We start from the raw sequence: 27,859 nt of genomic DNA on the forward strand, positions 1-27,859 counted from the left end.
TGAGCTAGATGGGACAATAGTAAAAGGCAGCTTCCTACATTCAAGTCCTGATTTCAGTCCTGCTATGTTTGTGTATCCCAGGGGTCTGCAACCTTTAAGACAAAAAGAGCCACTTGGACCCGTTTCCAAAGAAAACAACAACTGGGAGCCGCAAAACCGGGACGGTGACGTCGGGACGGTGTGTGACTAATGCACGCACCGCCCCCATGCGATGTCACAGCCAGTACAGCGCCCGCCACAGTGGGGAGTGTCGGGGCGCACAATGCGCCTCCTCCCCTCGCTAGTATCCGCCCCGGAGCCTCGGCAAAGGTGTAAAAGAGCCACATGCGGCTCTGGAGCCGCAGGTTGCAGACCCCTGGTGTATCCGTACTTGGGGTGACATGCTTTGGCAGCCTTTTTCTCAGATACTTGAAAGAGTCTAGGCAGAAACACTTGGAGGGGCTGTGAGTGACTTCTGCTATATGTACTGTAGCTTGATTCCCCCTTGCTGACTGCAGCCAATTTCCATCCTCATCGCAATCTGTAAATGTGCAAATGTAGCTTTTCACGAAGACTTCTGGTGCTGACTTCCTCCGAAAGACACCAGCCTTGGCAATTGTGCAGTGAACTTCCAACAGATTGACAGAAACTATTCACCGGAGGGAGGGGGGAGTATTTTCACACATCAACATAGTTTCTTCGTCTAAAACAAAACAAAACAAAACAAAAATCAATAGCAATTCTTGCTGCCGGACCAACAGGGGGAATATCTGTTTATAGTCCTTACTGCCTCATAACTCTTAGATTTGATTCTACCTGGTCCATGGAGGGAAACTTTAACACTTAGCTAGTCGATGGAGCCACTCCTGAGGGTTCTGCTCTCTTATAGCCTGTAGCCATATCAGAATTAGAAAAGGGAACCAATGTAACTCCACACCCATTGATTAAACCAAGGATGGAGCACTGGTATATTTTCACTGGGAGAATGTGGGCAGGAAAGATTCCCATGTGGTTGAGGCCAGGGAACTATGTATGAGATTATGTATCGGTGTATATGCCATCAGCATCACTTAAGAATGCATTTCCCCTGTTTACCATTTTTAAATGATTTTAAATATATATTTATAATATATAAAATATATTTATTGTTCCTAATAATATGCAGAGATGTTTAGCAGAATGTTATACAACACTGCAATAATGCACAGTTATTTTGAATAGCCTATGAATTCTAAAAAATGCAAGTTTAATATTTTATTAAAAAGCCACATCATCAGTCATTTAAATATATTTCAATATTAATATTCTTCATCATACCTTTTCCCAAGTTATTTTACTATTTCATTTACATTCCCTACTCTTAGACTCCCCCCAGCAGAGACTTGTTCTTTGTTGTGCCAATGTAAAATAAACAAGCTCATTTTTTTAAACTACAATCCCCCCCATTGTTCCACTCTTAACATGTGTGTTGCTAAATTTTCTCTTGCTGATTTCACTCCCCATACGGTGACAACATGGCTAGGTAGCAGAGCATATGGTTTACCTGCAGAAAGTCCCCAGTGCAATCCTTGGTATCTCTTGTTTACAAAAGGGAGCATGGAGTACGTGATCATAAGAGCGGGATTTGGGAGAGGGGGACTCCTGCATGAGAGTGTGGAGAGCAAGGGTGGGTGAACCTGTCCATTGTGGTCTGCATGCCCAGGTGTCTCCCCACCCTACGGTCTGCCAAAATTCCATGAATAGTGAGACATGACACTAGTGTTTGGGTCAAATCAAGCCACAACTTTTATTGACCACAGATGTAAGACATTGGGCGTAGGCATCGGGGCCTCCCTCATTGGATTGTGAAGGGCAGGGGGAGTGCTTCCACCAGGAAAGGTGAGTGGACTTCTCCCAGTTTCTTACTTTCCAGATCTTCACTTCTCCAGATTTCTAGATCAGTTTGTATTTTTTCAAGTTCTCATGAAAACACATCAGTATTTAAGTGCAAATTTCTCCTTCTATGCACATTTTAAATGTAATCTTGTCTAATATACATATTTTGCAAAGCAAGTTTGCCTAATATCATGTCTTTTTACCATGATATTTTATGTGCACTTTAGCCTAATATAATGCATTCAACATTTGGAGAAGTGTGAGTTGGAAAGGCTGGCTGTGTTTTGGTCCCCATTGTTTTAGAAAGTGTGAATTAGATTAAATGTGAACTGACTCCAATTTATCCCTCATCCCTAGCGGAGTATTCCATCCAATTCTGGTGTAGCCTATGGACAGGTACGCTGACCAGCCATAAGGCACATGGGTGTCCTTTTCTAGCTATGCATTATCTTTTTGAGTTGGAACATATTATTTCATCGTTGTATCATTTAACAAACTCATAAAATAAATCGTAGAAACCTTATGCTCTGGTTTCGATAGGTCAAAGGCATTTATTTTGAACTTGGCTATTTAATTTTTGTCCACTGTAGGCAAATTTTTCTTACAAATTCCTTGTGGAATCTTCCCACCTTTCTTCCTTTTCCTCTCTCTCTTCCTCCCTCCTTGTGCATCCCTTGATTTCATGCATGTCAGATTTGCCCATATGAATCAGACTCACATATTAAATCAGCATTGGAAAAACCAAACAACAATAACAGCGATGCACAGTTTTAGCAATGTTTTCCAGAAATAACTGAAATGTGGCTGAGACAGTGTTCAAAATAAAATGGAAACTGTGCAAGTTACACAGACATATTCTTTTCAGGCAGAGAAATAAATACAGCCATGGATAACAAAAGGTCTCACAAAGAAGCATATAATGATTTTACATTTCACGCTGGGACATAATCCAGCATGATCGTAACTCAGAGAGGGAGAGAGACGTCTTGCTCATTCCCAAATCTTCACAAGTAACATTGAATTATATTCATTTTATTTCAGGAAAGGAACCCGACTTTAACAAGCTTATGAAGGAAGGAAAGGCTGAATGAATCTTGAAACAGGGAGCCCAAGACAGTAGCAGGTCTTTTTCAGGTGAGTCACTTGTTTCTATAGTTTATCAGAATTTCAAAATGTACCCTTAGAAATGATCTACAACAGCCTAGAAGTAATGACATGGGGCTTCAGGCTTATCATCATTACGACTACTGTTTAGGGAGTTAAGTTCACCTTAGAACTTACATACCTTGGGTACTAATTTTGTCTGTCCAGGTGGCTATTATATTCCACTGGAGCATTCAGGTTGTGCAGTACCACTCCCACCCTCATGCTGAAGTGGTCCAGCACAAAAGCTGTGGCGTCAAAGGAAACCAAGATAAGCACAGCGACAATTTGCAGTGTTGGGAACAACATAATCCAATCAATAATTTCACATCTGTAGTGGGAAAGGAAACCTTGGTTTCGACTGAGCTCTAAGCAATCAAATCAAACTTGCTGATAAATTCTAATTCAACAGTTTTTACCATAGACACTCCCTTTGAAATATTTTTTGTTGGAATTTGATGACTGTGAGGCCAACTGCAGAGTATCCTGGGTGACTGAAATTTTATCCCTCTGGATTCTGAATGCTGCCATTTTTTAATGTCTAAATTGGGTCCATTTTATGCTCTTGCATGGAAATTGGCCCTGTTTCTGGTAGAGGAGGAGGTCAGTAGGGCATGAAATCTCAGTGACTCAGGAAAACGTATTTCTTTTTAATTACATGGACCCTCTTTATACAGTTAATATGTGAAGGTGACTCACGTCACAAGAACATGGTACCAGTGTTCCTGCCTCAAATTGACAACATTGGCTCTGGTTTGGGAATTACAGAAAAAAAATTATGAGGGATTTTGTACCTAGTCCAACCCCTATAGCAGGGATGGGGAACCTCAGGCCCCAGGTTGATTGCGGCCCTCTAGGCTTCTCTGTCTGGCCCTCAGAACTCTTCCCAGGCCACACCCCTCACTGGCCCTGCTTCACATCCCAAGTCTTTTTCCTTGGCTTGAACTCTGGTAATGCCTCTTGCAAGTCACGTAGGTGACTAGAGAGGGGTGTGCTTGTGTGTGCCATAGGTGAAATGTACACATGTTGCCCCACTCACTTTTGCCTCTGGCCCCATCCACCACTGGCATGTGGCTTCTCAAAGGGAATGTGGCCCTTGAGCTGCAAAGGACCTCATCCCTGAGATATGGGAAACACCCATCAGATGCCTGTCTCCTTTCTCTTTGAAGTCTTCCAGCAAGGGAAGGCCCTTCAGGCAACACCAGAGAGCAAAGCTTTGGATGAAGGCGCACTATGACGATGTCACAATGACGTGGAGAGAAACCATTGCGGGGATGCCATTTTCAGTGGCCTCCCTGTGTTGCCCCAAGTTTGTAGATCTTACTCGGGCAGGGAATGATGCTTGGCTCCTGTGCTTTCTCGGGCTTTTGAATGCATTTTTTTTAAAGCTTTCTGTTGTAGTATTTCATCTCCTATTGCTTGTGAATTGTATTTTAAGATATGTGGTTTTCATTAGCCAATCTGACCCTCAGGGGAAAGTGCCTTGCATTTTACAGGATTGTATTCTGCACAGAGAAAGGTAGCTCACGGACATTGGGTGCTTATTCTTTCCTTTGCTCTCCGTACAGAACGTGCGAGGTTATGATTTCCAGCCTCTGCCAGTGAAGGAAACCAGGCCATGTGTGAAAGAACAAATCTTGCTCGCTGTTAGCATTTGACCTTTTAGAAAACTGATTTCCCCAATTTCCTGATCCAGGCATTGAGGAAGTCTTACCAAGGGAACATTCACAGAGTATTCGGGGAGGAAAGAAAGAAAAAAGAATCATTAATAATTCAAATTGCCTGAATTAAGGCAGCAGGTCCATTCTTTATGGAGTGTTTGAATTAGTATAATCTTATTTCCTTTATTTCCTGTGCAACCTTTTATTATATCCCATTTTGTCACTGCACAGCATTAGGTCTCCCCCCTCCCACCACTCTCTGAAAGAGGAGATATGGTAGGTGGAAGAGCTTCCAAAATACTCCTCATCCAAATTTCTCCCCAGATAAATTGTTTATTTTAACATTTACCGTTCCTCAACAAGTCCAATGTAGCTAACAATATAATTTAAAACAATAACTCAATGGGTTGTTTTTTTAAAAAATTGACAACAGCAATAAAGCAGACAAAAATGAAGCTTTATTCAAAGCACACCCATTGAAATTAATGGAGTTTACCTAGTCATTTCCATTAATTTCCATGGGTCTATCCCGAATAAACTCTGTTGAATACCACCCTATGGTTCCAAGGCAGGAATAGGGAACCTCCAGGTGGGGGGTTGAATGTGGCCCTCCAGGCCTCAATATCTGGCCCTTAGAACTCTCCCCAGACCACACTGCCTCTCTAGCAAACACACTCTTTACTGGCCGCTGCTTTGTACCATCCTTGAGTGCTTATGCCTTTGAACATAGTGCCTTTGAACATAGGTTTGCTCACAAGGTGATGCTGTCCTTGGGCTGAAAAGGTTTCCACCCTCACCCTCCTTGAACAAATGATTAAAATGAACACCCATTGACACCCACCCACCCCCCAGTCCTCAAATCAGTCATTAACCCACCCTACGTGCACTTAGGTTGTCAAAAGGTGCTTGCCTTCTGCCTCCAGAACATGCTATTAGGGCAGCCTCAGCCACCTTATCCTCCAAGTTTGCCCTTCAAATATTGATTTGCCTTCGTTGCTCACACCTTAATTACATTGATCTCGTTTGCACATACTTGTCATTCAAACTGCTTAGCAATTAGAGGAGGGTGACTAAGGAAGGTATTCATTTACATGCAGCCAGGTAGCGCTTTTATTTAATAAAGTTTTCAATCTTCGAGTGTGTTTTAATATGGTATTGCATGCTTTCCCCTTCAAATTGTATGTCGCTTTGAGGCCAAAAAAAAAAAGAAGAAATAAAAATGCAGCAAGCAACTATAAATAAATAAAGTAAGTAAGGTCTATTCATGGAGGAGAGGTCCATTGATGCCTATTAGCCAAAATGCCTATGCTCTGACTCCACAGTTAGAGGCAGCCATGATTCCAAATACCGTACCTGTTGCTGGAAACCACTGGAGGAGAGAGCGCTCTTGCGCTCACATCCTGCTTGCAGGTTTCCCACAAACATCTGGTTTGTCAGTGTGAGAACGGGATGCTGGACTAGATAGGCCATTGAACTGATCTAGCAGGCTCTTCTTCTTGTGTTGTTAATGTTCTTGTGTTCTTAAGGTAGATGTAATCTGTCTCCCGGGACATGGGTGGTGCTGTGGGTTAAACCACAGAGCCTAGGACTTGCTGATCAGAAGGTTGGCGGTTTGAATCCCTGTGACGGGGTGAGCTCCCATTGCTCGGTCCCTGCTCCTGGCCACCTAGCAGTTCAAAAGCACGTCAAAGTGCAAGTAGATAAATCGGTACCGCTGTGGCGGGAAGGTAAATGGTATTTTCGTGCGCTGCTCCGGTTCGCCAGAAGTGTCTTAGTCATGCTGGCCACATGACCCGGAAGCTGTACGCCGGCTCCCTTGGCCAATAAAGCGAGATGAGCGTCGCAACCCCAGAGTCGGCCACGACTGGACCTAATGGTCAGGGGTCCCTTTACCTTTTTAATCTGTCTCCCAGCCTCATCTCATAATTGTAGGGGAAAGAAGTCACACTGCTTAAGAACAGTAGTATGCCTTTGAATACCAGTTGCTGGAGAATATGCGTGGGAGAGGGGGAATTGGGACCATGCCCTGATTGCGGGCTTTTGATTGGCATCTGCTTGGCCACTGTGTGAAATAAGGTGCTGGGCTAGATAGGCCTTTGTTCTGATCCAGCAGGCGACAAAAGAAGTGCCCTGGAGGATCAGACCTAAGGTGCAAGCATAAATATGCAAAGAGGGTGCCTCTGGGGAGTTTCCATGCAGGCCATGAAGACAACAGCCCTTCCTCTCTTACATGGTCCCAAGGGGTTTCAAATCTAAACTGACACGGAGAAAGGAAAAGGAAATGGAGGAGGCAAAGACAGGAGAAGAACATGGATTTTTTAAAATTACAGTAACGCATATTTTAGGGACGCGGGTGGTGCTGTGGGTAAAAGCCTCAGCGCCTAGGGCTTGCTGATCGAAAGGTCGGCGGTTCGAATCCCCGCGGCGGGGTGCGCTCCCGCTGCTCGGTCCCAGCGCCTGCCAACCTAGCAGTTCGAAAGCACCTCCGGGTGCAAGTAGATAAATAGGGACCGCTTACCAGCGGGAAGGTAAACGGCGTTTTCGTGTGCTGCGCTGGTGCTGGCTCACCAGATGCGGCTTTGTCAAGCTGGCCACGTGACCCGGAAGTGTCTGCGGACAGCGCTGGCCCCCGGCCTCTTGAGTGAGATGGGCGCACAACCCCAGAGTCTGTCAAGACTGGCCCGTACGGGCAGGGGTACCTTTACCTTTACCTTTAACACATATTTTGGCTTGAATACAGCAGGGAATGGAGAATATGGGAACCTGCGGTGGGGAGGACCTACCTCACAGGACTATGACTATGAGATAACATATGTGAAATACCTTGAACCATCAAAAGTCCCATTATAACATAACATGACATGACATGACATGACATGACATAATTTTAATATTGCTCATTGGCCGAAATGGCTTCTAATCAGTTTCCTAGTATACAACGAATTAGAAAAAATATAGCCACACACATTTAAAATGCACAATAAAAATAATAATCAAAACATTAAAATTAAACACCCATAATTAAAATGTACAATAAAAAGCCAATCAAGACAGCATAATAGTTAAAACTGCAATTAAAACAATTTACAGAGGAGGTTCACGTGGATCAGGGGAATGCTTGTCTAAAGAGGTGTGTCTTCAAGAACAAACAGAAAGCCAATACTGATGGAGCCTCTCATATTTCAGCAGGTAGAGCATTCCACAACACTGATGCTGTCAGTGAAAAAGCCCACCTCTGTGTTACCACATCCCAATAATCACCAGGCTGTTGCAAAACTAACTAGGTTCCATCTGTTAATCCTTATGGCCCTACTGGGTAGTGGATGAGAAGGTGGTCTATTGCTACTGTATTAGATCATACTTCTATGGTCAGCAACAATGTGGGATGAGGGCTACTTTACATTAGCACAACCCCCAGAAGCCTCTGAAACTACAGTCACAACTGTATGTGGTGAAGATTGCTCAGGACAGATTTTTGATGCAAAGGAGAATTGGTGAATAGGCATTAAACTGGCTGAAACTGGGCAAAAAGCGCTCCTAACTTTATACATCAGGGTCTGCACAGTGGTGACTGATCAGGAAAGACGTTTGGGAGTTGTGGTAGATCAGTCAAAGAAAATACTGGCCCGGTGTTTAGCTGTGCTGAAAAAGGTGAATTCCATATTAGGGATCATTAGGAAAGGAATTAAGACTAAAACTACCAATATCATAATTCTGCTATATAAATCCATGGTTTTTTGAATACTATACGCAGTTAGGAGATGGGGGGCAGTTTTACTGCCAATAGTATTCCCACACATGTTTCTTGCGAGGCAAGATATTACAAACACACCTTCAATATGTTTCCTATATTAAATTTGATTAATTAAGAAATAAAATTTATGCTTTTAACCGCCCCCTCTGAAATACCAGGTTTGCAAAAAAAAAAGCAAAAAAAGCAATGTGCCTGATTCTAGAGAGCAAAGTGGAAAGAATCAGATGACTGTTTAAAGAAGCAAAGAGTCAACCATTCATAAGAGCTCACAGTTTCCATGCCAACGCAGTTCCCTAGGGGATATCTAAGGAGAGACAAATGCCGTGAAATTTCTAAAAAGCATGCTTAGCTTGGGAAGCCTTCTCCAGAAGGCTGTGTGTGTGTGTGTGTGTGTGTGTGTGTACACGCATCCCACCTGTCTCCCAAACTGATTTTGTAATGCCACGATTTGTATATTAGTGTTCAGTCACTTTGTTCCAGTCATATCCCCCATCACCAGACCCTTAATCCCACCACCGTCTCCATAATATGCAAGAGCAGACGCCAAGGGTCAGGCTTCAGGGCAAACAAACTCTCCTTCATGGAAAGTTATGAAAGAATATCTGAATGACTGCAGAGATATCGCCTGGTGTATGATTTCATTGTACAGATTTATAAACCGCTTCACAGCTTGAGGCCACCCAAGTGGTGCCTGTATCCAGACACATAGATGTTGGCGCGTTTTACTTTAATTATCTTTAAATGTTTTTAACTGTTTTAACATTTCTTCTAAGAGGTCTGATGAAAATCAAGCAGTATAAAATGTTGTTAAATAAAATAACTCACATAAACATGTCCACAGCTCTGCATCCGGCAACCATACAAGTGAGATGAATCATTGCAGTCCAAGGGGCACATTCTAGCCAGATTAAAGCACTTGAGGAAAGTGACGGCAAGACCAGTGAGCAATGCATGACTCCCAGGGGCGAGGTAGAGAGGCCTGTGGTTGTATTTGGACCCCTGGGCCTAAGGTTCCCCATACCTGCTCTATAATCTCCTAGTGGCTCAAGCAGGCTAATCCCCACCCCTCGCTCCCCCAATTTTTCTTTCCTCTCTGTCTCCAGGTTAATACTTTCGACATTCCATAGTTTAGCTGTCTCCACCATAGACTTTATTGCTGGGCTTGTTCTAGTCCACTTTATGGGGTTCTCTCCATGAATCGACACCCACATCTTACATTATAGGAAATGATGATAATAAAACAGGACTAACAGATAGATACACATCTCTGACTGCCAGGTCTGCAGCTGGGTGCAATCCGCTTAAAGCAGAATCTGCTGCCATCCCTAACAACCTACTCCTTTGGATGCCTAAGGTGAGGACCGCCACTTTGAGGTTTTTTGTTTACAGTCAAGTGGTATATAATTTTTTACGAAACAAAATTAATGAATAGGTGCTCGTTTTCTGATATGGAGATTTCTCAGCTGCTTCCTCACCCTATCTGGCATTCCATTTTGTTAGGTCTGCATTGAAGATCCCCTCATTTCAATATCCATTTGGAAAGTAGCACGTATGTGATTCAGCTGAACATCTTACCAGGTTTGTTTATTGCAGCTCTCTTGGAAATTAGAAGATTTAGTACATAAAGGGAAACACTGTGAAGTTTATTTCCCCTTCCTGGTGCTTTTTTCAAACACTCTAGAGAGGTTTTTGAACATCCTTCAAAAAGCCTTTGCAGCTGCAAAACTTACCAGTCCTCTTGCATTCATCTAAATTAAGCAGAACTTTCCTCCCTGCTCACATAAAGGTTCTTTATTCACACTGGTCTTCTGTTGCTGGAAACAGTGAGATTATCATGTAGTCAATGAGATTTGGCTATGTAAACTGTGGTCAAACAAACCTAATTCAGAGCAAGGGCAAAATCTTTACTCTGCGACAGTTTTACTTGCCCTCTGTGGACAGTTTTGGGACCAGTTCTTTTTAACTTGATCATCAGTGATTTGAAGTTAGGAGAAAGCTGTAAAGTGGTCAGGTTTCTTGATAATCCCACAGTGTGAGGGGTGTGTGTGTGTGTGTGTGTGAGAGAGAGAGAGAGAGAGAGAGAGAGAGAGAGAGAATTGATGCACATTGGGACAAAAGCTCTCAGTTTCACATACACACCCTTGGAGTCTGAACTGGTGGTGACTGACCAGGAAAAGAATCTTTTGGTTTTGGTCAATAAATTGATGAAAATGTTAACCCAGTATGCAGTTGTTGTTCAATATGCAAATTTCATGCTAGGTATCATAAGGGCTGGAATTCCTTGGCTGAAATCTGATTGGCTCCACTCTTTAAAATAATGGTTTTTGATATGATGGGAATTCTATATGTGGTGTTCTAGCAAAAACAGACCATTCACAATTATTTATTTTTATGATTTTATTAAATTTCCTGGCCATCATTAGATTTTACAGTGATGGAAAGATAAACTTACATGTGTGAACCAGCTACAAATAAGCCCTTAGTCAGGCCTTTTACGGTGAGGGAATCTAATATCTCTCTTCATCCATTGAGAGAGAATACAGGCAGGCTGAAAGTGAAAGGGGGCCTTGCATGCAAGTCTCCTTCCAACACCCCTTTTCATGTAATATTTACATTTACCTACCTACTTTTGCCTCTGGCCCCATCGACCACTGGCATGTTGGAAGGTTGCCCAACCAAGAATGTGGCCCTTAGGCTAAGCAAAATCCCCCACGTGGACTTTAGTCCAGATCCATGGAAATGGGTGTGAAGGGAATCAGTGTGGAACATCCAGATCCCAAATGCAGGCTGGCCAATTTAATGCCATTGAATATTAATGACAGGGGGGGAAACAAAAAATGGGGATTTGACACTTGTCAGTCATCCTAGCATTTTTGAACTCATTGGAAAGAACATTGAAAGGCGGGAGCACATTTCATTCTACGCAAGCATTGCCTATAACCTTATTTTTTAATAAAATGAAAGCAGAAACTTTTGGAAAATGGCCCAGAATATCACAAAGGGAGCCAGCCTTCACAGCACTGAAGATGGATACAACACTGGTTATATTTCAAAAAGGGGGAAAGGACACCAGGCTATTCAAGCACTGCAGAGAACATGGACTGGTCATGTTTACATGTTGACTGAGGTTACTGTACTTTTCTGTGTATAAGACTAGGGTTTTCTTTTACTAAAAAAAGTAATGTTAAAAGGGGGGGTAGTCTTATACACAGGGGCAATCTCTCCCCCCCCCCATTTTCTTAATTTTGAGTCCCCAAAAATAGGGGGCATGTTATACACGGGGGCTTGTTATACACGAAAAATACAGCACATATTAATTGCAAAGGAACAAGATGTACAGTGGCTATGTATGTGCTCCTAAGACAAAGCTTTTAAAATCCCAATTATTAAAAACCAAAGCAGGCCATCCATCCCAAAAATTTTGCAGAAGGGAAGCTGAGTTAGTCTGTGGCAGCAAAAACAGCAGCAGTGTTTTGTAGCAACTCAAAGACTAACAAATGCTAGAAGCTTTTGCCATAATACATTTGTTAGGGTGGCCACCAAGTAAGTTCTAGTCAGGGTAGATCCATTGAAATGGACAGACCTAAGTTAGTCATGCACATTAATTTCAGTGTGTCTGCCCAGAGCTGGACTATCATTGGCTACAACCCTTAGTCTTCAGTGTGTACCAAGACTAGTTTTTCATACCAGATACGATGCTTTAATCCAGGCTTACCCAACCTAGTGCTTTCCTGCAGTCTCTGGACTGTAACTCCCACGATCCCTGGCCATTCACCATGCTGGCTGAGGCAGATGGGAGCCAGATGTTCTACAACATCTTTAGGCCACCAGGTTGCTTATCCCTCCTTTGTCACCCATTGTTCAGGCAGCCCAGTTGACGACGCCAGATTGGAACGGTAAATTCTGTTCCTGCCTCTTGCTAAAGCAGGAAACAAACATTGCCTTCTGGTATACATGTTAGAGCTGCCTTTTGGTAATAACGTGTCCAACTGCCTGAAAGCGGAAATTAGCCACCTGATTGAAAGCGTGCCTTATAAATATTAACTATGACTTGCCTTCTAAATATAGAAAGCATATTAAAGCATCTCGCTAATAAGCAGATGGCCTCTCTTTCCCACTTGCCATCATTATCCACTCCAGACCTCTGCTGTGACACTGAGGAGAGGAACTCATCGCTTGACCTTATTTCATCTCTCCAATGGATTACTTGGGTAAATGCGGACAAGGTCTGTAAACACAAGACTCCACACCTTGTCCGCATTTACCCAAGTAAATTAATACCACTGGCCCACCTAGTTCAGCATTGTCTACAGTGACTGGAAGAGGGTTCAGCAGTCCTAACAGGAGATGGTTGGCATTGCACCTGGGGCCTTCTGCATGCCAAACACATGTTCCACTGCTATAGCCCTATTCTTCCAAATAGGAACAAAATCGGAGGCTGCCTCAAACAGAGTCAGACCATTGGTCCATGTAAATCAGGAGGGTCTGCACTGACTGCCCGCATCTCTGTAGGGTTTAAGACCATGGAGATCTCCAGTCCTACCTGAAGATGCTGGATGTTGAATCAGGGGCTGTCTCCTTGCAAAGCTGATGCTCCGCTACATCTTCCTATCAAGGTAGGGATACAGGAAGCTGCCTTATATTGAGTCAGACTGTTGGGCCATATAGAGCTGTCTGGTCTACATTAACTGACAGGAGCTCTCCAGGGTTTCAGGTGGGATCATTCCAGTCCCTAACTGGAAGGATTTAACCTGGGACCTTCTGCATGCAAAGCAGATGGTCTACCACTGAGCTAGGACTTTTTCCACTGAGCAACAGTGGGTTAAGCTGATCGCCAACAAAAGCAGCTCTGTATCATCATGCATATGACCCAAAGAAGGTTTTTTTTCTTTTTCTTTTGCACAATACCTTGTCAATGCTTGCCTATGCATTTTTAGTTTGGGAAGGAAAAGTCACGAAGGAACCAAAGAAAGTGACAGCTGCATCAAATTGCTCAGGCTTAGGGATCTGTGAAAACATTAAGAACAAAGGGATGGAGACAGAGAGAGAGAGAGATTGAGAGAGAGAGACTGCCATTGAGGAATTGAGGATTCCTAAGGTATTGGTTCTGCTTTGGTATACAAGGATAGTCAATTCAGAACTCCAAAATCCAGGAAGAAATTTCAGTGAGGACAATTTCAGAAGCATCCCAAAGGCGTGTTCAAAATGTAGCCTTCTGCAAAGAAAGGAATATGAAGTTCACAACAGATGGCAATGATAAAAGTGACCAAAAACTGACAGATCCATCCATTCATAGTCATGGATTGTACTGGAGTGAGTGGGGCACAAACTGTCCAGGCCTAATCTAGGGACAATTAAGACAAGAGATGGTTGTTCAGTAACACAAACCATCTTTATTCTTCTCCCCCGTTGTCTCAACTTTTAAATCAGCTTGCATTCCAGCAGAGCTCCAGATTATGTTGTTCTTGTCGAGACTTTCCCCTGTCTCGCTGCTGGATGCTGAAAGCTTTTGATCAATATAGTGTAGAAATCTTCTGACTGACTCTGCCAAAAGCAGCCTGCAATGAGCACCGGTGGCTGAAATATTTAACAGTTGAATCTTACCTATAAATCACTTGGAAAAGGTGGTGAAGAGATACATAAATACTTAACGATTGCTGGCAAACTGATGAGCTGGAATTGTAGCTGACGTCACTGAAAATTTGTTGCCACCACAATCTTCATTTATTTGCAAAGCCTCAATACCTAAGGAAATGGAGTGTTCTTTCCCTTTCATTAACTACTGGTGGCCTACAGCTAGAATAATAGAAAACTCAATATTGCCATGTCCAGGGTTGCGTGGCATTAAGAGAGAGAGAGAGAGAGAGAGAGAGAGAGAGAGAGAGAGAATGGGGGTGGGGCAGAATCCATAAGGCTTGCCAGGGAATCATAAAAATCTCTAGAACAACTTTGCAAACTTGGTGCTCTCCAGATCTTTTGCAATCTGACTCCCACCAGTAAACCTCCATCCTAACCAGTACAGAGCTAAGGGACAAAGTTGGATCCAGGAGCACCCGAAATTACATACCTGCTCCTTCAGAGGGAGTGCAACCCTGACATTTATTATGACATAACCTTTCTAATTCTTTCTAACATGTGCGCCACAATAAACCATTTAGTCTTTCAAAATTAAGCAGGAAGCAAGTTTAATATGCAACAGATCTCTCTCCCCCCCCCCCGGTTTACGTCACCATGTGGAGGCTCCATGAGAGGTCTTACTGGATCAGACCAAAGGCCCATCTAGTGCATCATCCTGTTCTCATAGTGGTCAACGAGATGCTGATAAGAAACCCATAAGCGGGACAATGGCACCACAGCTCTCTTCCCAGCAATTGGTGTTCAGAAGCATTCTGCCTCCAACACCAGAAGTAGAACACAACCTTTGCTGTTCATAGCGATAGATAGCCTTATCCTCCAATAATTTGTTGAGCCCCACATTCAAAGGCAACCATCTTGAAATAAATGCATTGAAATAAATATGGGAGGATTGCTGAACATTTCCCTGTAAAACATTCTTCTGCAAAATGCCCCTAATGATACTAGCTTTTTTCACAGCTCTGAGGATGTGAGGCTAGCCTTTAAAGCATCATTTTTGTACAGGACTAGTAAAAAAAAAAGCACCCAACATTGCTGCATAATTAAGCCTTGATCAACAGCTTGCTTTTATAATGTTGCAGAAGGGATCGCCTCAGCTTACGGTTCACTTCACTGGGATTTTTTGCTTGCTGGACACATTTTGTGTTATTTTTAAGTGGTATGGGGGGGGAGGCAGGAGTGGAGAAGCAATGTTACAGTAGCCCCAAATAATGAAACAGTGAGGATCCTATTTTCCATCCTGTGCATAACCCAGATCCACAAATCCCTTGGCACCCACAGCTCTAACGGCAGGATTTTACACAAAACTTCCAAGTGGCGTGCCAACATTGCCTTCTTAAGTATTAATAATCGGCATAGGGCTGGCACTGTTATTCTTTGCAATAATAAAGACATTTAAGAAAAGGAACAGCTTGTGTTGCTAATTTTAAATACTTAGTCTGGGGAATGTTGATCTTAATTTTATTCCCAGTAAGAAAATATTACTGAGCGGGAAAGGAGCAGTCATAAGAAAGAGAAGGATATCACCTAGGAATAAGCGAGAGTCATCTCCCCTTTACAAAGGAAAAATAGCAGGATATGTTGAAAATTGCTGCATCCCAGAATGAATTCTCATTCACCTGTTTTTGCCCTGTGGCAAGATAATTAAAATGGGTGTGTGGTCAGCAATGTTTAAGCCATACATGGAGTCTAGCTGAAAAGAGAGCGGGGCCCAATTTTTCCTGCGTTGCATGGGATGAAATTCTACGTGTGTTTAAACTATCTGAAAATAAAATATAAAGTACTGGAGGCTTATTTCTTCTTTTCTTTCTTCACTGGAAGAAAAACCCAGAGCTGCTACAATAAGTCAATGCAATGAGATTCATTTCCTCAGCAGACTGCCCCGTGGGAAGGGCATATACTGTAGCATCACTACTCCCAAAAAATATTCTGTAGACCCCACTTACTAGCCGAAGTTCACTAAGCATCTTACAACAGATTGCAAATACATCAGAATAGACAAGAGTTACTAGGATAGGGCTGCCATACATCTGGAATTTCCTGGAAATATCCTGGATTTGTCCGTCAGAAATAGCATTCAGGCAGAATGTCCCAAAATTGGTAAAAATGTCCAGCTATGGCAACCCATATCTGAAGTGTTGCTTTTTTGGCGAATTTCCTCAAAAACTTCAATTTTGGGGGGAGATTTTGCAAAAGAGAGAGAGAGAGAGAGCTTTGGCTCGGGTTGTAATTCAAGGCTTAGAGAAGACCAATGAGCCATGCTTGGAATGCCAGCACAGATTATAACTAGGCCAAAGTCATATATTCCAATCCAAACTGGGTAATTCTGATGCTTGGCAACAGCATTTGTTCGCAGCAGTTCAGCTCTCTTTCTGAGCTGGGTGAAACCCCAACTTTGGGGCTTCTTCCTTTTTCCCAGCCTATAGGATGGAAAAGTCTCTTGACTCTGCAACCTTGAATGACCTGTGGGGGTGTTGAGAAGCCTCCTGCTGGCTGCACACTGGCTCTTTGGTCAAGCAGCCAAGCCCTGTGGCTGCCAAAGCAGACAGGAGGTGCTTGTGCACAGAATATCTCTGCCCCCTGAGAGTGGCTGTTTGCAGAAGCTGACCTCTCCGTCGCTACCTCACAAAGACATTTGGTGTGCATTGGCCTAGTGGTGTTCGCTTATGGGCGATAAATGCCTGCATGATTTCCATAGCTGAGGTATATTCTGAGCAACTGTTTTTGGAACACCAAAACTCACAAAGCCTTCTATATGCATTTTTGTACACATTACTTGGCTGGAGAACGGCACTGCAAAATGTGGAAAAATTTCCAATCTTAAGTTCAGTTCATACTTCCACATCAGTTTGTGGGTTTTTCTTAAGTCCTCATGAAAATTCATAAGCATTTTAATGCAAATTATTCCCGATATACATTTTTAAATATGCACATTTGCCCGATGCATTTTTGCATGTTATTTTCATTAATGTATTCTGTTTTATGTACACTTTACCCCAATATATACATTTTTGTACACAATTCAGCATTAGAGAGGTGCATTGCAAATTTCAGAGAAGTAAGAAATTTAGAGGATAGTTGTGTTTTTGGTTCTTCTATTGTTTTGGAAAGTGCATAATTAGGAAGCTTTGCCTTCTAGCTCAGTTGATAGACCATGAGACTCTTAATCTTAAGGTTGTGGGTTCAAGCCCTACATTGGACAAAAGATTCCTGCATTGCAGGGGTTGGACTAGATGACCCTCGAGGTTCCTTCCAACTCTACAATTCTATGTGTGCTAACTGGTTGCACAACCATCTTTAACGGTTGCACAGCAATCTCTGGTAATGTCTTCTCCCATGCAACAATGTTCCACCAGCCGAAGTCTGCCATTTAGTGAATGGATAGGCCCCTATTTATTTCTCCGCAATGTCCACTTCAGCGCCAGTCTCCTCTCTGAAGGCTTCTGGAGCCTTCAGGTCTGGCTTTCGAAAGCTTTGGCTGGCTTTTCTCTTGGACATAAATCCTTGCTTGTAATGCCCTCTTGGAACACAGAAGGATGGGCATCCTAGGACTTCCTGTTCCACTCTCATTTTCTTCAGGTCCATCCAATCAAGTCTGAGTGGTTTTGAGTTATTTCGGCCAAAGACATCTGGCCTTTTCACTTTTATTACCTTGTTGGTCCCTCTTTGGGCCTTCGTATTGGCAAGGGCACACACTGATCCCATTGCAGGAACAGTCTCCCCAGCATGGAGCCTGCAATTTCACTTTTGTCTCCTTGCTTTTGAGGCCACATCAAGCTTCTTGAGAGGAAGTATGTTTTTCTGCCACAGGCAGGGATAAATACTGCTTTCTCTCAGCCCTCATCTGTGATCTCAGCTGCTAGTAAACAGTGGCCCATCTTTCCATGAGTCCTATTTTTCTTCATTATACTCCTTGATTTCCTGACAAGACACTTTTGTTACGTTTCCTCATGTTGCCTTTCTATATACTGGCCCCCTTTGGATAATATAAACCACACTCCTACTCACTGTTACTCCAGACCAAAGAATATGTAGTGTCATTACTGGAAAGAGCACCAAAGAGAAATGAAAAATAACAAGAAAGAAATGCCCAAGGGTGCTTCAGTCCATAATAATAGGGGTTTCTAAATTTATATCTATAACAGTTACTTGATTGCATAAAAAGGGACATGAGCAAAAGTCTTTATTCCCTTCCATTCATGGTTCCTGACCATATTTTTGCACTACAGATCATATTCTGCACATCATGCTTTCCAGTCTGTGCATATTTTTCATGTCCTTCCAGCTGGGGATTGCTTCTTCCTTTCATAATGAAGAGCTGCTGGTTTGTTTTGAACAGCAGGGAGTTTTCTAGAAGAAAATATGAGCTCAGCTTCATTCCCAGGCATTTGATTAATGGCAGGAGGCCAGGTTTCAACAGATACCCAACTCTATAGGTTACTTATAGGGGCGGATGAAACTGTCCATTTTGGTTCTCTCTGTTTCTTATTTTCCCAGTCTTTAGTCCAATTTGCCAAATTTCCACATCAGTTTGCAAACTTTTAAAAAAATGTCTTTGTGAAAATTCATCAGCATTCTAGTGCATATTTCTCCAACATTGTTGTGTGTAACATTATCTAATAAAAACATTTCTACAAGTAACAATTTTCCCTAATATAATTCATGATTGTATGTTATTTTCACTAACATTTGCATTTTTGTGCACACTTTCCCATAATATGGACATTTTTTGTATATCACAATTTTCAGAGATGGATAGATGTGTTTTGATCCTGGAAGTGCTACAACAACAACAACATTTATTATTCATTCATTTCTTACCCATCCTTCACCATCAGGTCTCAGGGCAGGTTACAGTAATTTTAAAATACAATATTAAAATCAGTTAAAACAAAATACAGTCAAGAGACTAGGATGAATACTGAGATATATGCCCCAGGTCTTAGAGGCCAGGAGGTACACATTCAGAATTTGACAAAAGTTACATAATCAAGGTACCAGACACATTGGCAGAGAAGAAATTACACCGTTTAAGGGCTGCCACATATATTATACTCTTCCAAGCCCCAATCACTCAGACTTCCCCAGAAAGTGGTGGACTCTCCTCGGTTGAAGGTTTTTGAACAAAGGTTGGATGGCCATATCTCCAGGATTCTTACAACTGTAATTCCTGCATTGCAGGGGTTCAGACTAGATGACCTGTGTGTCCCTTCCAACTCTACAATTCTATGATTCTGAGAATGGTGAAATATAAAGGGGTGGAGTCAAACTGAGCCAAATTTATCCTCCATTTTTCATTATTTAACGCAGTGGCTGATTCATCCCGGGACCTCCAAAAACAGCACGATTAAGACTCCCCTCTATAGATTCCTTAGCACAATGGTTAGTCCAGCCTTGACCCTGCTGAAGCACCACGATGGGCAAGGTTGTATGCGAAGATAGGTTGCATATCTCCTCTATGGGTGAGAAGAATTGCTAGGAAAATATTGCAATGATTGTCAGCAAGAGCTAATAAAGGAAGGAGAGGAGAAAATAGGCTTGAAGGCTAAGATCTCAGGGGATGAGTTGGAGGCAGCTCAAGATGGGATCCATCCTAATGAATTCCCAGGATATTATTTCAAAGTGCCTCTAGTACTGTCCAAATCAGGAAACCGTAATACAGCCTTGCAGAAATCATTTCTTTGCTGCCAGTTCTGAAAGTACTATAGAAAGTGTAAATTTTCAAAGCAAACCACCAGAAGCAGAATGGTATAGCAGAGCTTGCAGGTGGCAACGGCGAGGGGGAAATAAAAGGCAAATGTTCCTTTTTTAAAATGTCTCTTTCCTTCATTCCACATTCATGCCCTCGAAGGAAATCAGTGGCTAATGGGACTGATGGAAAGAGGCACATTGAAATATAATGTGAGCTCATATCCTTGCGGCTGCATCCAAAAGCAGCAACCACCAATTTTGGTCTTCGTAAAGGCCCTGGTCTATATGGCCTGCCTGCTGGTGTTTTGTTTTTATTTGTTGCACAGCAAACTTGTTCCATAGGGCTTCTGACAATCTGTCTATCTAGACAAATTTTGTCATCTATTCTGGCTGGCAGGGTCTCTCCAGGGTCTCAGTCAATGAACTGCCTGGTCCCTGCTCCCCTTTTCAAAGGGAATTCAAACTGGTATCTAGTATCTTCAGCATTCTAAGCTACGGGTCCCACCCTCCAGCTGTTGAATTGGTGGCCAGGAGTTCACAAGGGCTTCTCAGTTATAGGGTATGCTTAGGGCTGCATGTCAGATGTTGCTGGAGCCAGAGACAAAAGCTGGTTGAGCCACAAATACAGATGTTACTATTGCACAGTAGGTTAGTTCCTACACACCTTCCCAATTGTCCATCTAGGCAAACAAGAGACATCAGAGTTGAAGAACACATGGATAGCTCAGTTGATAAGAGCATGAGACTCTGAGTCTTCCAGGAAATGCACAAGCAGACAATGAAAGCAGATACCCCACCATCATTTGCTTTCAGCAGCTGGCATTTAGGGTCATATACACTGACTCAGGAAATAGAGGATGTATTCAGTGTAGCTAATAGCTACCAATGAATTTACCTATTTTTAAAAAGTTATATGAAGCCCCTTTCAGGTGTTGTTCTGTGTACAATGAATAGGGGAGAGCTGCATGCTTCAGAACCCAGCCTAAACACATTCATTCAGATGTCTGTAGGGGACTCCTGTACATATGCAGGGGCTCCCTACAGATATTTGAATGAACCTTTGGAGATCAGGTATAGAGCAGCAGTGAGCCCCCTTCCTCCACACATGCATTGTACACATAAGAACACCTGGAAGGGGATTAAGAGACTAGTTCTGCACAATGTAGCAGTGAGTTCCATAAGCTTTTTAGACATTGCATGAGATGACTTCCGAGGTCCCTTTCAAATCGATGATTAGTCTTGATTGCATTTGTGTTTTATTTGCTGCATTTGTGTTTTATGAAGGACAGACTCCGCACCTAAAGAGTGGGTTGACATTTGGGAACAGGCAGATTTGGGAACAGGCATGCATAAAAACATACTGAATGGAAAATTATGTATTGTCCCTGCTTTATGACAGAAGCCTTATGTGGCTATGGCTATCAGATTGCGACTGCCTTTTCCTTTGGGGGAGAGGAGGAGGGAACATCCTGCGATCATCATAAATCATTATCCCTATGATCCAAAGCACACTGCGCTTTCATTTACCTGCTACCAAGATCTCAGCAGGCTCCCATTTATCATTCTATTCTGGCTCTTTCCCCTTGAATATAAATTTAAAATTGCCCTGAATCTCTTCAGCTTGGAAAGTAAACTGTTCTCGTTCGCCGCATGTCTTGTCCAACCCTGCCATGACAGATCAGTTCACATGTTATCAGAACACAGCAAGCTTCCTGGAGCTGCTGTCAAGGCCCTTCCAGCTCTTTGGAAAATGTGCTTCCAAGTCCCAACCCAGGAAGATGAGCTGCTGTAGCCATTGCTGGTGCCAGGCTATTTTGCACCCTGGGCAAGGCTAACTACTTGCACTGCCACAATTATTTTTTTTTTAGCTAACTACAATTTTCAAAAACAGGTGTCCTGTAGAAAAAATGAAAGGCACAAAACTATATAACAAAAACTAATCTCTGACCCGCAAAGGTCAGTATTGTATTCCTCTGAGGTCTGTGCCCTAGGCAGCTGCCTAGCTAGCCTAATGATCACACCAGCCGTGACAGAGTAGCTAAGAGTCCAAACAGGGAATTATGCTGCTCTGCACCATTCGTCTATGAGGCTGAGATTGCTGAAAACTGGATGTTTCTAGGGACGGGTGAATTGTCAGTTTCTATTTCTTTCAGTTCCCCATTTTCCCACTCCAAACTTGTGATTCCTGACTATCAGAAGGTTGAACTCGATGACCACTGTGGATACCTTCCAACTCTACAGTTCTATGATTCCATAGCTGCAAGTGAATGAGATGATAACAAGGCTTTCAAGTTTGTTTTAATGACAGGTTAGCATAGAGGAAAGCAGAGAATAATGGGAAATAGTTAAGTAGATGCTGGGTGCTTCTTTTCTTTTATGGGGTTTCTACCTCATGCTAGTTAAAGCTTATTGGCAAGATCAGGGGTGAGCAACCTTTTTCAGCCGTGGGCCGGTCCACTGTCCCTCAGACCATGTGGTGGGCCAGACTATATTTTTTGGGAGGGAAATGAACGAATTCCTATGCCCCATAAATATCCCAGAGATGCATTTTACATTCTACTCATGTAAAAACATGCTGATTCCTGGACCATCCGTGGGCCTAACTGAGAATGCGATTGGGCTGCATCCAGCCCACAGGCCTTAGGTTGCCTACCCCTAGGCAAGAAGCTTTACATTTGTATTCAGAGTGTATAGGTTGCATTTCAGCTGTCTGAATATCTTCTGTTACGAGCTGAACAGCCCCTTGATTTTAATGTGGGTTGTTGGCTGGTTGGCTGGTTGTAAGTTGCTTTGGGCAAGATAAAATGACTAACAAATGCAAATAAATAGATAAACAAATAAACAAACCAACTAAACATATGTCCTCAATATTAAGCACCATTGAGTTCAGCGGAGCTTACTCCTAGGGAACTCTGCATAAGATTGCAATCATGCTGATACTCATGAACTGGGTATTATGGTATGTACTGCTGCTCTTGGGTGTGTGAGAGTGAGTGCGTGTGTATCAACATTGCTGCCTGCACTTTTGGACTATCATGGAGGCATGGCTATTTTTTTATTATTATTATTATTATTATTATTATTATTATTATTATTATTATTATTATTATTATTATTATTATTATTTGTATGCTGCCTTTTCCCCTGCTGTGCGGACTGCGATAATGAGCTCTTGCCCTTGGACATTCCCCAGATGTTAGGGATTGAACCTGAGACTTCCTGCATACAAAACAATCAAGTAATGTCCTTTCCCCAGAATACGCTGAATTGGCCCATTTTGTTTAAGATTCCTCAGCATTGTCTCTACTCCGGCTAGAAATTGTTTTCCAGGTTTCCACGCAGAAGCCTTCCTCAACCCTATCTGAAGTCCCCAGGAATTGAACCTGGAACCTTCTGCACACAAAGCAGGTGTTGCACCCCTGAGCTATGCCCCTTCCCCATCGTTCTTTATCCCTTTGGCTACGGATTCTTATGAACTGCCATGTACAAGGAAGGATCCCTAGGAGAAAGCCCTCCAAACAGATATTCCCTTCAGGGGTGAAAGTTGGTTCATCTGTTGTCAGAACAAACTCACGGTTCTTTACAGCTCTGATAGTTTTCCATTGCCGTTCACTGTAGAGAGCTGTGCTTTCAGTTCTCAGAGTCTCCAGCTTGATGCTGTTCGGTTCCTCCTATTACCCAGAGTTCATTGCAAATGTTCTGTAGGAACTGGGCAGAATCCCCCCACTCCCAGCACTGTTTATTTCCATTGATACCGCTGAACTAGGTCAGTGCCTGTCCCAGAGGAGGTCTCCATAACGTCACTGCAGTGAGATGCTGAGAACTGTTCAATGGAATCCGTGCTTCCTGGTCATGGATGCCAAAGGGAAGGTTGAACCACTTGACTGTGGAGAGGGGATGAGTTGGTATAGAAGCCAGGGACTGACAGCAAAGCTAATGCAGCAGAGGTTCAGATAGCAATTTCTGCCTTCCCTCTGTGCTTCTTTGCCAATCCGTTAGTCTTCTCTTTCCCACCCCACCTTTTCCTGGAGAGATTCATACACAATGCTTTGCAAAAATACAAGAGCTTGTTTTTAAAGACCACACACAATGCTGGCATGTTAAAGAATGCTTAGCAGGAAGAAAGGAACCAGTTCATACAATAATAGATTTGTCTGGAAATGTACACATTGTTGAGAGGTAGAAGCATTCAGTTGCCAGATCAGTTAGATGGGGCGGCCAACATGGTACCTTCCAGGTCTTGTGGACTACAACCCCCAGCATCCCTCACCATTGACCATGCTGGCTGGGACCGATGGGCATTGTAGTCCAAAACAGCTGGAGGGCACCATGGTGGCAAAAACTGGCTTAATTCATTAGAAATATTTTCATACACTCAGAAAGCAGCCCTGATTAATCAGGCAGCAGGTTTAATTATTATTATTTTAGCAAATATTTTAAATACAATACATATATAAATTGCATGGGGGAAGTGACATTTTAAAAGGCTCATTCCCTCCTTCATGGGAAAGAAGCGGGGATCATGTCTCTAAAATCAATGGATATTATAATTTCATAACTTCAGGCCTTCCCCATCACCAACCCCCATTTACATTGGTAGGATGCTGACTGAATGAGGCTTCCCTCATTGTCCTGGTTGCTGAACTGATCTGTTAGTCACCCAGCCATCCGCCGCTGCCTTCTGTGTGCACATATTGGGTATGCAAAGTGTCCCCAAGAGAGGCCTTGCTGTGACTTCTGCAATCTAAGAGGGAAAGCGTTTTTGGTGGCTTGCCATGAAATCACTGGGATAAATCATGCAAGAGCCATTCAGCACTTCAGAATGCCTGCCAGCAAATGCCTCAAGGTGGGCGTTCCCAGAGGAGGCTGCACTGTGCCAAAACTGGTGTTGCTAAGAGCCCCTGGTTCCAATATCATCCGAAGCATTATATTTTTCATTCATTCATTCATTATTGCATTTATATCCCACCCTTCCTCCAAGGAACTCAAAGTGGCATACTTGGCTCTCTTCCTCTCCATATTAGTCTCACAACAACCCTGTCAGATGGGTTAGGCTGGGAGTTGGTGACTTTGCCCAAGGTCATCTAGTGAGTATCATGGCTGAGTGGGGATTTGAATCCTGGTCTTCCAGGTCTGACATGCTGAACCACACTGCCTGTCACAATGAGCGCATCAGGCAAGCCACTTGTCAGGCACCCAGTTTTGATTGTGGTCCACCACCATCCCACTTTCCAGTCCTGGCGAGGTTGAGCTGACAGAGTGAGGTCAAAGAAAGGTGCATCAGGACCTTGGACAGGTCCAATGGAGCAAAAAGCCTGTTCAGACTAGTGCTTGGTCTTAAAATGAGTCCACTATGGCCTGGGCCTGTCTACCTCCTATTAGGCCTCACCTCCTTGCTGGTGTCATAGAGAGCCTTAAAGGGGCATCACCTTTTGCTGGGTACACTGCCTGTGGGACTGAGTAGGCTCTGTGGGATGTGAGGCCCTTAGCGATGAGGAGCTTCAAGGATTGCCATCACTGGGGGGTTCTTAGATCTGGAGTTCTTGGTTCAGGGGTCTCAGGTTCAGGGGGCTCTGGATTGGGCTCAGTGTCAGAGAACCTGATTCAATGCACCTCTGCTCCTGGCTCTCCTGGTCCAGCTGGTTTCCATATCACTGCCTGGATGCTGACATGAACAACTGGGCAGGCAAATCCTCTGCAATAGGCATAATCAGGGCTTTTTTCAGAGCTGCGTGTTGGAGGCTTTGGGCTGCATGCTGCTCGTGGTTTTGTGTTGGAGGCCGTGGGACATCGCATCTCAGGCGACGTTGTAAGGTGTGTCCCCCCAAAAAAGAGTTGTTCTGTCCCTAAAAAAAGCAACAACAGGGTTGTCTGTAAAAAAAAAAAGTGGGAGTTCCTGCACCTCTTTTTCTAGAAAAAAGCATTGGGTGTAATGTTACCGAAATTCAATCTGTGTTGTATGTGTACCATTTCACCAAAGCCTGGGGCAATTTCAGTCTGGTTTTGCACAACAGATTTCTAGTGGGTGGTTGTTGTTGTTTTTGTCACATGTTTGTTCTCAGTAAAGAGGTTTGGTCACCATCATTTGCCTGAACACGACACCTTACAGCAGGGATAGCCCATTTTAATTTCACAAAGCAAAAGTGGAGTATTGATAGCTGTGAATGGTGTCCTGGAAAATATCACAGTTTTCATAAAACAGCAAAGGAGTGGAGAGGAAAAAGGAGTGATGTTTCAGGAGTGTCCTTTCAGGGAAGTATTTTGAGGCCTAATGGTTGCCTCTCCTTATGATAGGATTTTAAAAACAAACCCATAACTGTTTACTTGCAATTTAATTCTGAATATATCCTAGGCAGGCTGTTGAACATTGTTGTGAATCTTGGCTTCGCTCTGCAAATCTCCTCTCTCTCTCTCTCTCTCTCTCTCTCTCTCTCTCTCACACACACACACACCCCACCCTTGCTATAAACCCTTCTGAGGCAGCTGACAAAACAACCAGCAACTAATCAGTGCAATGTATCAAATGAACAATGAAATAAATGGAGCAGGACTTCTGAGTAGGGGTGGGGTTGACCTTTGATTTCGTTCTCCTTTAAATGTAAACCTCCCTAATTAGCATTTTCCAGTATGATACAAAAACTGAAGCGCAGCAATCCTTCAAAATTTGCACTTTCTCAAATTTTGCATTGCAGCTCTCCCTTCAGGCAATGGATACAATATATATATATATATATATATATATATATATATATATATATATATATATATGCTGCAGTAAAATGTGCATAAAAATGCATATGTTAGTGAATATATTGAGTGGATATAATAGCATGCATTAAAATTCATTATATTAAGAAAAAATGTTTTGCAAAAATGTTATATTAGGCCAAATTGCATATAAGCATGTGTATATTGTGAGAAAGTAAAAAAAAATGCTTGTGAAATTTCATGAGGACTTCATTTTTTTTAAGTGGAGGACTGAAATGTGGAAAAATGGGAAACTCAGAGAAATAGAAATTGACCAATTCACCCATCGCTAGAAACATCCAATCTTCAGCAAGGTCAGTTTCAGAGAGGGGTGTGCAAAGCAGTCTGTTTCTTACACAATCTATTTCATTATACAGATCAGTATAATACTGATGAATTTTCAGGAGGACTTGGGGGGGGGACTGAAGACTGATGTGGCAATCTGGAGAACTGAAATTAAGATTGGAAAATGGAAAACTGAGAGAAACTGAAATCGACAGATTCCTCTCATCCCTGGTTCTGAGTTACAGGGCCTGGCTTGTGTTGGCACCTCTCATGAAAGAATGAACACAGAAGGTTTCAGCTTCATTCTCCAACATCTCCAGCTAAAGGAGAAAATAGCAGGCCTTGGGAAAGACCCGCATCTGAAACCCCAGTGAGGCACCGCTAGCTAGAACAAGCAATCCCGAGTTAGAGGGAGCTGCGTTCTGGCTCCGTATGAGGCTGCTTCATATGTTCAACTCAGTCCCTTCCTCCGCTTAGTTTAGAACAGCCTGTCTCATATCAGCCAGCCACTGCCTATTTCAACATTGCCCCTTGGGGATTCCTAATCGGTCCCTCTTCTCCCTTGTTTAATTACTTCAGTGTGATAGACTTGCTTTAAAATACGACGGCGTCTCTTGTCCAAGTTTGCACTTATGTAAGAGGCGCATGAAGGGCGACTGTGGAAAGGGAAATGCTCCAGCAGCTCCACAGTCATGGTTCTGCGCATTACTCACACAGCGATACATCACCCCTGCAAGCCCTCTGGCCGGGCTGCCTCCAGGGTGCCAGCTTAGGCACCTTATTTAATTGCAAGTCGAGTGATATAAAGCCGACATTCCCCTCAGGATCAAAATGAGAAAGCTTCGGTTTTCTCTGGAAAAAAGACGAAAGAGAGAAGGAGGAAAGCATCTCTCCCCACACCCCACCCCAGCCTACATAGCTGTTAGGGATGGATATATATATATATATATATATATATATATATATATATATATATGCAGGTTTTGGTGTCTTCGGGTGTCTTCCCGTGTAAGAGTTGGGGTGTCTAGGCGACGTTTCGACGAGGTCTCACTCGTCATCTTCAGGCTGGTGCTTTCGGCTTCTTGTTACT

The 27,859-nt window shown here is 43.0% G+C and overlaps 1 protein-coding gene across 3 annotated transcripts in view; it reads left to right on the top strand.

Annotated features, from left to right (window-relative positions):
• The window catches only part of SMPD3 (sphingomyelin phosphodiesterase 3), a 351,886-nt gene that overhangs the window by 39,691 nt on the left and 284,336 nt on the right, over positions 1-27,859 (top strand). For all 3 annotated transcript variants that reach the window (XR_014528790.1, XR_014528791.1, XM_083514992.1), the window contains exon 2: positions 2,896-2,988. The gene's annotated coding sequence lies outside the window, so the exon portion shown is untranslated. The remainder of the gene's footprint in view (positions 1-2,895; positions 2,989-27,859) is intronic.

Source organism: Podarcis liolepis, assembly GCF_965112155.1.
Source record: "Podarcis liolepis genome assembly, chromosome: 7".
NCBI lineage: Eukaryota > Metazoa > Chordata > Lepidosauria > Squamata > Lacertidae > Podarcis > Podarcis liolepis.